The sequence below is a fragment of the Marmota flaviventris genome, chromosome 1, assembly GCF_047511675.1.
Source record: "Marmota flaviventris isolate mMarFla1 chromosome 1, mMarFla1.hap1, whole genome shotgun sequence".
In the NCBI taxonomy this organism is placed as follows: Eukaryota; Metazoa; Chordata; class Mammalia; order Rodentia; family Sciuridae; genus Marmota; species Marmota flaviventris.
In genome coordinates, this window is record NC_092498.1 from 87,701,966 (window position 1) to 87,713,964 (window position 11,999).

General features: G+C 39.7%; 1 non-coding gene across 1 annotated transcript; it reads right to left on the bottom strand.

The window, feature by feature from the left end:
• Positions 1 to 9,964: 9,964 nt before the first annotated feature.
• Positions 9,965 to 10,067, bottom strand: LOC114096240 (U6 spliceosomal RNA). Its single transcript, XR_003583387.2, has one exon. It is a non-coding gene; the product is annotated as a U6 spliceosomal RNA (small nuclear RNA).
• Between the last annotated feature and the right edge of the window lie 1,932 nt (positions 10,068 to 11,999).

The window sequence follows — 11,999 nt, forward strand, 5'->3', positions numbered from 1 at the left end:
TGGTATCCCTCTCTGAAGCTGCCTGAGAAAATAAAAAAATGTTTCTGCGACAGACACATTTAATGTGCATTTATTTGACTAAAGCTATTCAAAGGATAAAAGTATTCATCTTAATTTCCTGTAGCACTGGTGGAGCATTAGTAGATAAATCTAAAGGAGACAATAGGGATAAGAGGGACAGGAGACAGAACAAAGAAGGACAGGAGGGAATGAGCCATCTACAACCTGGTCCCTGGTGTGCTGTCAGAACTGCATAGAGGCCCAGCGCAGGGGAGTGAGCCTGTAATCCCAATGGGTCGGGAGGCTGAGGCAGGAGGATTGTGAGTTCAAAGCCAGCCTTGGCAACTTAGTGAGGCACTTAGCAACTCAGCGAGGCCCTGTCTCTAAATAAAATACAAAATAGGGCTGGGGATGTGGCTCAGGGGCACTGGTCCACTGAGCCACATCCCCAGTAACCTCCCCTACCACACACCAGCCAAAAAAAAAACTGCCTAGAGTTTATGCCCCTGTGGTTTCATTTCTCGTGGAAAAAAACAAGGGAGACTGAATGAGGAGTTGTGAAAGAGTGGAGAAAAGGAGACAAGAGAAAATGCACTCTCCCCATTTGTGGGTGCCTCTCTCTGCCCCTGAAGTCCTTTATCCAAACTGCAGAGAGAGAAAGCAGGAAAACCAGAATGCCCACAGTGTGGTCTGTGTTTCCTGTGATGTTTGCCTTCCTTTTAGTTAGTATTTAATATTTTCTTAATCTGCACAGCCTTTTGTCTGACAGCTTGGAACATTTCCCAATATTTTCATTATTATTTCCTTCCCTGCTAATGATGTTTCTGGAACAGAGGCATGCTCTTGCAATGGGTTTTCTTCATTAACAGAGAGAACACTGGGTTTGATTTATCTGCAAAACCCCTGGGATGACTTTTGTGCTTAGATGTCAAAGAATCTCTCCATCTCCTTCTAAACCATTAATTTTATCATTATGGAAATAGCTTCCATAATGGATAAAACATTGTCAACTTGGTTTGACAGACTATTAAAACACTTCTGAAGATTTGTAAGCTTGGGCTCCTGCCTCTTGGGACTTACTTAAAACATGCACACCCATATTTATATTCTCTCTAAAATGTCAGTGGAAGACAACTTCGAGATAAGGTGGTTGTAATATGCACAGACAGTGATCAAGAATCATTTCCCTGAAGTCCTGGCCAAGTCGCATTATTATTCATGAAATGGGCTAGCCATTCATCTTTTCCCACTAGCCAGGAAAGTTAAAACTTTGCCATAAACAAGAGGAGGACCACCCAGTAAAAGGCATAGCTTCCCCTGAATCATGGATATCTATTTTTTTTTAATTAAACATTTTTATTTTGAGGTCATTGTGTATTTTCACTTGGTTGTGAGAAATAATAGAGATCTCTTTTGCCCAGTGCCTGGTCAGCCCCAATAGTACCATTTAACTGTAGCTCAATATCTCAACCAGATTATTGACATTAATGCATAGCATCAAGCTCATTGAGATTTCCCATTACTTATACTCATTCACTTGTGTGTGTGTGTGTGTGTGTGTTATGTACCATGCAGTTTTATCATGTGCATAGATTGGTGTTTCCACCACTCCAGTCAAGCTGCAGAACAGTTCTAGCACCAAAAGGATCCATGGGTATATATTTTTTCCCTTGAGCTTTTTTGAACTTTGATGTATAATAAAGAGAAGTAGAATTATTAAAATTATTTATCCTTAATGAAAGCATCTGAGTTTTTTTTTTTTTTTTTTTAAAAAGACACTCCCTTTTAATGGATGCAGCCAGGTGGTAGGTACAGCCTGAGCTTGATTTCCTAGATTCCAGTGCCCATTCACCTCCCAGCTGGGCACCTTTGTGCAGATCACAGTCTGCACATATGTATGATGTGTCTTCACTGAAGGCAATAAGAACCGCTGTCTGTTAGTGAGCTTTGTTTATTGGAAAATCCAGTTTTAACTGCAATTCCCATTAAAATTATGATTTTTTTCAGATAAATCAAGAAGTTGCTCCCAGTCTCAAGGGTTTCTTGAAATTTGTGAGTGATGGCATCCAAAATACATGTTTCGCTTCTACTTGGGACTTGAACAGTATCATTCTCTGAAATAACCCACTTTATACTTAAATAAATATGGACCGCGAGAATGTCCAAAATTATTTTTTTAAGAAATATAGCAAGTCAGCTCCAATTTCCATCCTTTATTACAAGCTGAGATTTTTTTAAAAAAATATAAACTCCCAGGCTGACACTTCCATCTGCTACTGTAGGCATGTTTGCCAGGCTGATATGAAATGCCAGCAAGTAAGTTTTCAAAGCCAGCCCAGTGGCTCAATAAAATATGGTCTTCTTGTCACCCTTAGTGCTTAAATCATTTGCTGTCAAACTGGGTGGCTTTCAGAGCTGACATTTACTGCTGTTTGCTGCAAAAGAGATTACAGCCTCAAGGAGAGGGTCAGAACTGTCTTAGCACTGCCAACTAAGAGAACAAAGCCTTGGTACATTTTTTGCGACTCTGTTGTTGCCCTATGGTTCTTAAAACAGATGGGTTTTAAGCAATGGATTTTCAATGAGACACTCATGAAGTGTTTACCCAGTGGTCCCAACAGCCTCATGCATACACACACACTCAAACCCATGCAAAGAAACATTAAAAGAGTTTTACTTCCCTCTCCCCATCCCCATGTCTCACTCTCTCACTTATTTTCTCTTTCCAAAGTCTCTCAGTTAGATCTAACATGCATAGGCCTTCCAACATGAGGAACTCTTAACATAGTAGGAATGAATTTCCAAAAGCTTGCAAAGGTTTCATTCAGCAAAGATGTACCAAGTGCCTTCTGTGTTTATGGCAGGATGACAGTTGCTTCAGTTGGGCACCAAAATGAATCTCTTCCCTTAAAAAAGAGGAAACTGATATTTAATGAACACTTCCATGTGTCAAGCATTTTGTACTTGTCATTTCCTGCTGCTCTCATGAGGACTCTCTGAGGTAGGTCCTATGATTTTCTATATCAGGAAACAGAAGTCCAGTCAGATCAAGCAGGTGGCCCACACTCACACAGCTAGGAAGAGTTAAGACTGAGATTCACACATGTTGTATCTGATTCTGAAGTCTGTATTTTTCTCTGTCCACATCATTTCAGGAACTTACAAAGAAAGGGACAACAGAATTATAGCAATATGATAATGTGAGTCTACCCAAAACTATGATACAAAGAGACTTTAGTAAACTGTATAAGAAATGTTAATTTGAGGGCTTCAACATGCAGTTAATGTAGTGGACACTGAGAAATCCCCTTTCAGTGAAGGACGTGTTTTAGCTGCAGGAGTAGTTGTAACTTTCAGCTGGTAGCTCCTTCAAGAACTCATTCCGTCTGTAGAAAGTGACCTTGTCTAAGGCCATGCCCCATCCTGAGATGTGCACATCCACTGACCAATTGACATGGAAGTGAAAGGCATGACCATCTTGGCTTACTTGCAACACCTTCTAAGGACCACTGTGGCTCCAAAACTCCTAGGCTTGGGTTGAATCTGTCATTCATTGCAGTTTCTGCTCTTATCCTCCCTTCCATGGGTGTTGACCCAGAGGGCTCCTTAATAATCATCCTGTATGTTAAACTCCATCCAGACATTGTTTTCCAGAGAACCTGACCCATGACCATTGGGTAGGTCTTAAAATTCTTCACAAGAAAGATGGTGCATAAAAGTAGGTCTTAGGCAATTTTTCAACAGAACAGCCAGGTAGTCCAAGGAAGTTTTTGAGTAGAGAATTCACAAGGACCAGGCTGGGCCTTAGAAAAATGGCGTGATCCCATCATGGGGCTAAATGTTGAGGATGGAAGAAAAAACCTGGTGGCCTTTGAAGAGATAGTGCTTCAGATCACTTCCAAGAGCAGAAGGTTAGGTTTTCTGGCAGAAAACTTAGGTTTGGATTCTGGCTCCATCACTACTATCTGAGGGTCTTCAGGGAGTCACGTCATTCCTCCAAACCTCAGGTTCTTCCTCTGTCAACTAAGATAATGTTTATAGTGTGGAATGTCTGGCAGCTCACAAAGCGTACACACACACACACACACACACACACACACACATCTGTAAATTTCTAAACAAATGCAAGTGCCAGCTGTGGAGATAAAGGCTGGCCTACAGCAGGGCTTAGCAAAATACAGCCTTCCTCCAAATTCCCTCATCATGTTTTTTTGCACATAAGTTTTTATTGAAACATAGCTACAAGGACAGAAAAGAGCAGTTGCTATAGAGACCATATGCACCCCCCCATGCCCCACTCCCCACTACCAAAGCCTGGAATATCTACATCTGACCTTTCACATAGAAAGCAATCCCTGACCTTGAATATCATCATGGAAGTAAAAGGAGGTAAATAATATAAAGACGAGTTAGATAACATCTATAAGACCCAGCAACTGGCTGAGTGCAGTGGTGCACACCCATAATCCTAGTGGCTCTGGTGGCTGAGGCAGGAGGATCGAAAGTTCAAGGCCAGGTTCAGCCACTAATCGAGGCCCTAAGCAACTTAGCAAGACTCTGACTTCAAATAAAATTAAAAAGGGCTGAGGTTGTGGCTCAGTGGTTAAGGGCCCCTGGGTTCAATCCCTGATACCAAAACAAAGCAAAACAAACAAAAAACAGTAACCACTTGAAATTAGGAGATGAAGTGACAAGAAGGATCAATAACCTCAAAGTTCCTAGCCTAGGTCCCAGTGAAAGTGGTGTTATTATCAACTGTACTGAATAAATTAGGAGGAATTGATTCCTTAACGATTGATTTAATTCTGGACTTTTTGAGTGTCATGTGCTAGAAAAAAATGTTCAACAGGAGAATGCAAATGCAGATCTGGCAGTCTGGCAAGAGCTAAAGATGAAGTTTGGGTTTTTGGAACAGTGTGCACAGATGTGAGAAAAACAAAGGAAGCGTGGTGGTTCTGTGGATAGTATAATTTTGATTTTAATCTCCCACTTTAAAATTATTGGATTGAGTTCTATCTTATACTAGAGCATTATCTAAGAGCTCAATGTTTAAAATCGGAGGATTTGAGTTAGACTTTGCTGATTAGTATCACGTTAAGTAGAAAATGAGATAAAGACAATACGTTTTTGTTGTGTCTAGGAAGGAACTATTTTAGAACCTGGGAAAGACTCCTGCCGGGGAGGGCATTTGACTGTGCTGCTGACCACTGGGCAACATCTGAAAACCAGTGGTAAATTATCATACACAGCATGTCCCAAGTCATGGAGGTCTCCTGAGTTTTTAAATGGTTTTCTACTAAATAAATAAATAAATAGGATTTGAAAAAAAATTTTGGAGAAAACCAGATTAAAGAAATTTCAGGCTTTCTTTCTTGTAGAACTTCTCAGTGACTTTGATAAGTTAATTATTACTGAGATCTCCAAGAGGTGGACACAGTAAGGAGGTAAAAAAATATATATATATATGCCTTAAAGCAGTAACTTGTCCAGGGATAAATAGCTATTATGAAGCAAAGCCAGGAATCAGATTCAGAAGCTGTGCTTCAGAGCTCTCAGTAATTACTCTCCTAATAACGATGATGATGAGGGATGATGATGGTGTGCTAGTAAAAACTGTCATTACTGCCAACCAGTCCCTTGGTGCTTGATGTCCCTTGAAAGCCTATAGTAATTCTTAGTCCAATGAATTAGTCACCTGGTGTCAAAATAACATTGTGTCAATCACAAAAGCTCAGTGGTATACAATAATAAGTATTTATGCTATGAATGCATCTGCACCTTGGCTAGACTAGCACTGCTGATTGCATTTGGGTCTGGCTCCAGACTGCAGGTTCAGATTGGGTCTGCTCTATGGAGTGTTCATTTTTATGGACCAGTTGTAGTTAGCGTCCTCGTGGTGGGAGCAGAGTGCCTCCATTTGAATCATGCCTGCTCATATCCATTGACCAAAGCAGGTCACATGGCTGAAACCAAGTAAGGCAGTCAGGAATGTCCACTCTACCTTTAGTGGGAGAAAAAAATGCAGTCATGTAGCAAAACCCCTGGATACAGGGAAAGGCAACGGAATGGAACCAATTATTCAATCTATTATGACCCATGAGGAGAACTTTGTGTGGTAGTGTGTAATAAAAATTTTAATCTGTTCTGTTAAATACTTTATTGAACCCTGGTATCATGAATGCAAGTCCAGTCAATGCAGTGTGGGAAAATAAAATTATATAAATCTTATTCCTACTCATTCAGAATTTGCTCAAGTCTGGGTTAAATAAGGTACTTGCTCTTGGAATAGCTCTAAAGGTTTAGTAAATAAATTGATAAATAGTCAACAAGTTCCTTTGTGTTCCCTTTGCCCAAGCATCAGGATGCATTGACTAGGCCTCTCTGCATCTCTGGCTGCTACACTTGGGGCCTGAGGTGCAAGTGAAACTCAAGTCTTAGAAGAGCTGAGTATGCCCAGCTTGAGTGGGACGAGCATCAGGACTGCCTGAACTCAAAGTTGGGGAAGTTTTCAGACAAAAAGATAACCAGAGGAAAACTGTCAAAATGAAGGAGAAATGAGGGGGCTCAGGAAGTAGAATCTGAAGAGATTCCTCAGAAAAAAATGAGGGGACAGAGGAAGAGCTTTTTTTGATGATCTTGTGGCCTAAATCTCAAAGGAGAGAAAATCCCGGATCACATCTCCAAAACCTGTGGATTCTTTGATAAAAGAGAAGGAGAAGAAGACAATGACAAGGACAACTTAGTGAAACCCTCTCTCAAAATAAAAAAGGCTGGAGTTGCAGCTCAATGAAGACTGTCACTGGGTTCAATCCCCAGTATTGCAAAAAGCAGGCTTTCTTTGTGTCTTCTTTAGGGGAATCTCTCCCTTCCCCAAGTTTAGAAACACATTTTCTTCATTGTCTCCTAAAAATCTAAAGCTTTGATTCGTGCATTTAAATTTATAATCTATTAGGGATGTTTTTTCTGCCTGTGATGTGAGGTAGGGATTCAATTTAACTTTTTTCCATGTAGATACCTTATTATCTCAATGTATTTAATGACAGTGAGACCCCACCCACCTGTCTCCTTGATCATCTACAGTGACCCCTCTTCCAACCACCCAGTTGCCTCATAGAGGGAAATAGTGCTGGATTCTCTGCTCTCATGCATTGATCAAGATTTTCCTCATACCATGTTATTTAGTCTGACTTTATAATAAACCCTTGATACTTGACAGGGCAGGGCTTCTTTGTAACTGGGTACCAACTATATTTTAAGAAAGAAACAAAGTTTAAACATTTTAATAAATAGAATAGAGAAAAGATGTTAAGGATTTGGGCCCATTGTTTATTCACAGATAACCATTATTTGGCTTCTGCTCCTTAAGACTGGTCTCAGGTAATGTCACTGGACAAGCCTGCTCATTATTCTATGTGCTGATTACATTCCATTGTCAGGCAAGGGAACTGAATCATTTTAAACTCAAATGATTCAGGTTTCCCAGGGTGTCAGATGAAAGCAGTAAAATTTGGCTTTTCTGCTTTTGTTTCAAGACATCAGCCGAGATATTTTGCAAAAGCCATCAACGCACTAGAAAACAGAGCCACACTAAAATGGTACTTGGTGCCTATCCTAAAGGATCTGTGATGCCAGCATGGCTTCCACGTTATTTACACAGAGCTTTATGTTTAAAAAGCCAAGACAAGGTGACCGGATGAATGGGGGGCTTTCTCAGGGGGCTCTTAGGGACTCTGCTATAAACTCTCTTAGCCCTCACACATTTTACAACTCATTCTGTATAAACAGCACAAATCTTTTGGCGCATTTTCCATGCACTGAATGTTAAATAAATTCTATTCAGTGGTGACACTGACTCCTTAGGCTGTTTATTTGGACTTCCTCAGTGGAATAGACTCATACAAACCAAATAATATTTTAAATGTGGTGCCCAGGACATATTGTAAGTCATGCTTATGAATGGAGTTTTATATTTTCTATGAAGGATCAAAAAAAAAAAGAACCCCAGAAAATGTACACACACAGGACTCACAGTTCAGCCCAAGTGCATAAAGAGCAGCCCTGGGCATGGTGAATATACACCTGTATGAATGTAAATTTGAAAGCATGTTGAAAATTAGCTAACAAAGAAATAATAAAGTTGCAAAGAATTGACTATATATACATTTTTTAAATAATTCTACTTTAAAGTTTCATTTTATTTTGCCTTGTTTCTTTTATTAATGCATTATAGTTATACATAATAATTGGGTTCATTTTTAATAAAGATCATACACATATGGAATTTGATTTGTTTCATTTCAGTTCTCAGTGACTCCTCCCCCATCTTTCCTCCTCCCTCCCCCATTCTCCTTTCTCTGCTCTACTGGTTTACCTATCACTCATCAATTTATTTTTTATTGATGCTTTATAGATACACGTAAAGGTGGAATTCACTGTGGTATAGCTGTACATGCACATGCCATAATTTTATCAGATTCATTCTGAATTTCCTCCCCTTTCTGGTTTCTCCTCCCTCCTTCTCTATCTCTTTCTACTTCATTGTTCCCTATGTCTTTAGGATATCCAACCCATCCCCCCCTTTCCCGTATTGTGCTTTACCTTCTACATATTAGAGGAAACATTTGACCTTGATGTTCTGAGTCTTGATTATTTTACTTAGCCTATTGTTGTCTGGTTCCATCCATTTGCCAGTAAATGCCATTAGTTCATTTTTCTTTATGACTGAGTAAAACTCCATTGTGTATATACACCACATTTTCTTGATCCATTCACCTATTGATGGACTTGCGGCTTGGTTCCACAAGTTGGTTATTGTGACTTGTGCACCTATAAACATTGAAGAGGCTGTATTGCTATAGTATGTTGATTTTAGATCTTTTGGATAAATACCAAGGAGTGGGATAGCTGAGTCATATTCCTAGTTTTTTGAGGAATCTTCATACTGCTTTCCAAAGTACTTGTACTCATTTGCAATCCCACCAACAATGTGCAAGGGTGCCTTTTCCCCCACATCCTTGCCAGCATTATTATAATTTCTATTCTTGATAAATGCTATTCTGGCTGGAGCAGGATGAAATCTTAGTGTAGTTTGTATTTGCATTTCCCTGATTACTAGAGATATTGAACATTTTTTCCATACATTTGTTGACCATTAGAGAAATGTCTGTTTGGTTCTTTTGTCCATTTATTGATTGGGTTATTTGTTTTTGTGGTGCTGAGCTTTTTGAGTCCTTTATATATTCTGGATATTAATCCCCTATCAGAGGAGCAGCTGGTAAAGATTTTCTCCCATTCTGTGGGCTCTCTCTTCACACTATTAATCATCTCCTTTGCTGTGCAGAAGCTTTTTTAATTTGATGCATCCCACTCATTGATTCTGGTTTTATTTCTTGCACTTTGGGGGTCTTGTTAAGCAAGTAGGTGCCTGCACCTGTGTGATGGAGAGCTGATCCTGTGATTTTTCTAGCAGTTTAAAAATTGCTTGTCTAATTCCTAAATATTTGATCCACTTTGATTCAACTTTTGTGCAGGGTGACACACAGAGTTATAGCTTTATTTTTTTTAACACATGAATAGTCTGTTTTCCTTGCACCATTTGTTGAAAGGCTATCTTTTTCCAACATATATTTTTGGCAACTCTCAAGTATCCCATATCAAGACGGCTGTAAGTATGTGGGTTTGTCTTCTGTTCTGTTCCATTGGTCTCCATGTTTATTTAGGTGCCAAGACCATGCCGTTTTTCTTACTGTAGCTCTGTAGTATAATTTGAGATCGGATCTTGTGAAGTTTCCTGCATCATTGTTCTTGCTCAGAATTGCTTTGGCTATTCTGAGTCTTTTCTTCTTCCAAATGAATTTTATGACTGATTTGTCTAATTCTGTAATGAATGTCATTGGTATTTTGATGGGATTGCATTAAATCTATATAGGGTTTTGGTAATATGGCCACTGACAATATTAATTCTGCTTATCCAGAAGATTTCGTGGATTTGCACATTATTCTTGTGCAGGGGCCATGCTAACCTTCTCTGGATTGTTCCAATATTAGTATATGCTGCACAAGTGAACATGGAAATATGTATTTTAATATCACTTACTGGAGAGAACATATTCATGATTTGAGAGAGGGGATCAATAATTTACTAAGGAGAAATTGGACAGAAATAAGTTAAAACGAATAAAGGAAATAAATATATTCAGGCAAGAAAAAAATATGTAATGAAAATCAAGCAGAATTGAAACCAATAGTCAAAAGATGTTAAAATCATAGAGGATGATTGTTCAGCAATTTTGGTCTGAGCAGGAACAGTGTGCCTCTATAGTAGTACTATTAGTATGTGCTGAAGAAGGGAATAATGGACACAATCAATGGGAAAAGTGAGAAAAAGAATTTTGAGTGTTGTCCCAGTTGTAGATAAGGAATAATACAAATCCATTCTCAAAAGCATGTCTTGGGTGCTCCCAGCTTCCCTCCTTTCCTACCTAGCTGCCCAGGCTCCCATAGACCCACTTCCTTCTCCACTGTAAAACCTTACAGGTCATACCTCTCCTGGTGCCCGTAACCTAGGAAAACCTCCTCACTCAACAGTCTACCAGAAACATAAACTCCCCATTTAGGCCACAACTGACCTCAGCAACTTAAAAGGATATTTTTAATAAGTTACATTTGTATTCACATACCATATACATATATATATATATATATATATATATATATATATATATATATATATATACACACACACACACACACACACACACATATGTATATGAGTATATATATAAATGCAAATGAACACTGCAATGGATAAATAATGGTGATATCATAATCAAAATTTTCAGTGTCATTTAGAATTCTGATATTAATAGGATTGCAAACTTTACTGAATAAGAATACAGGACACCAAAGTAAAAATAATTTGCCAGGTGCAGTGGCGGATGCCTGTAATCCCAGCAGTGGGGGAGGCTGAGGCAGGAGGATTGAGAGCTCAAAGCCAGCCTCAGCAACTTAATGAGACCCTGTCTCAAAGTAGAAAAAGGGCTAGGAATGTGGCTTAGTGGTTAAATGGCCCTGAGTTAAATCCCTAGTATCAAAATAAATAAATAACAAATAACCTGCAGATAAACAACTAAGAGTGATTACTGTGAGTACGCCTGATGCAATATTCAGGACATGTTAATACTTAAAAATTGTTCATTATTTAAAATTCAAATTTAACTGGGCATTTTATTTTGGCAAGCTGGTTAAAATGGGGCATTTTTGCCCTCCCCAAAAGAAAGATTTCAGAAAGCCTTGAAAATTTGTGTCATGTCCTCACCAGAGCTCTTTCTAAAGATTCCCTTTCCTCCCCTGTCCCCCACAGATTCCATTCACCTTGGCTGCTTCCCAAATCTCTCCTCTCTCCCGGCTTCTGACAGCAACAGCACCCGCAGGGCTGGATCTCTCCACATCCCTATCCTCTCTCCTGCCTTCCTCCAGCCTCCGGGATCCTTTGCTTCACCCATCCATCCCAGGTTCCAGCCTCTTCTTTCCTCTGTATGCTAACAGAGCTCTTCCTGCCACTTTCAGTTCACCTCTCTAGACTGCAGAATAGACAAAGGCCTGGAAATCTAGCAGAAGAAACTAGAATACCTGCTGAAAGTTCAGAGGATCACGACTATGAACGATCACACAGTAACATTTTGAGGCCTCTCTTAGGTCCTACAAGAGTGTTCTCAGTCCTTAGGGATAGAATCTCTCACCTCTTTCCAGGGCCATTTGGGTAGTCAGGAAGCTCCTGGTCAATCTGAGGTTTTATCAGAGTTACTGAAATTCTCCTTGTCATGCCTGTTGCTAAGGGCAAACCTCCTGAGACCACAGGCCTCTCAGGGAATAAGCACTTGACACAAGTTTCCACCTTTCAAAGGGCCAACTCTTCCCTGGGCTTCAACTATGTCTCAGTGCCTGGGAGTCACCCCATTGTTTCCTGGTCCCTCTTCCTGGTACAAGGCTGAATACAA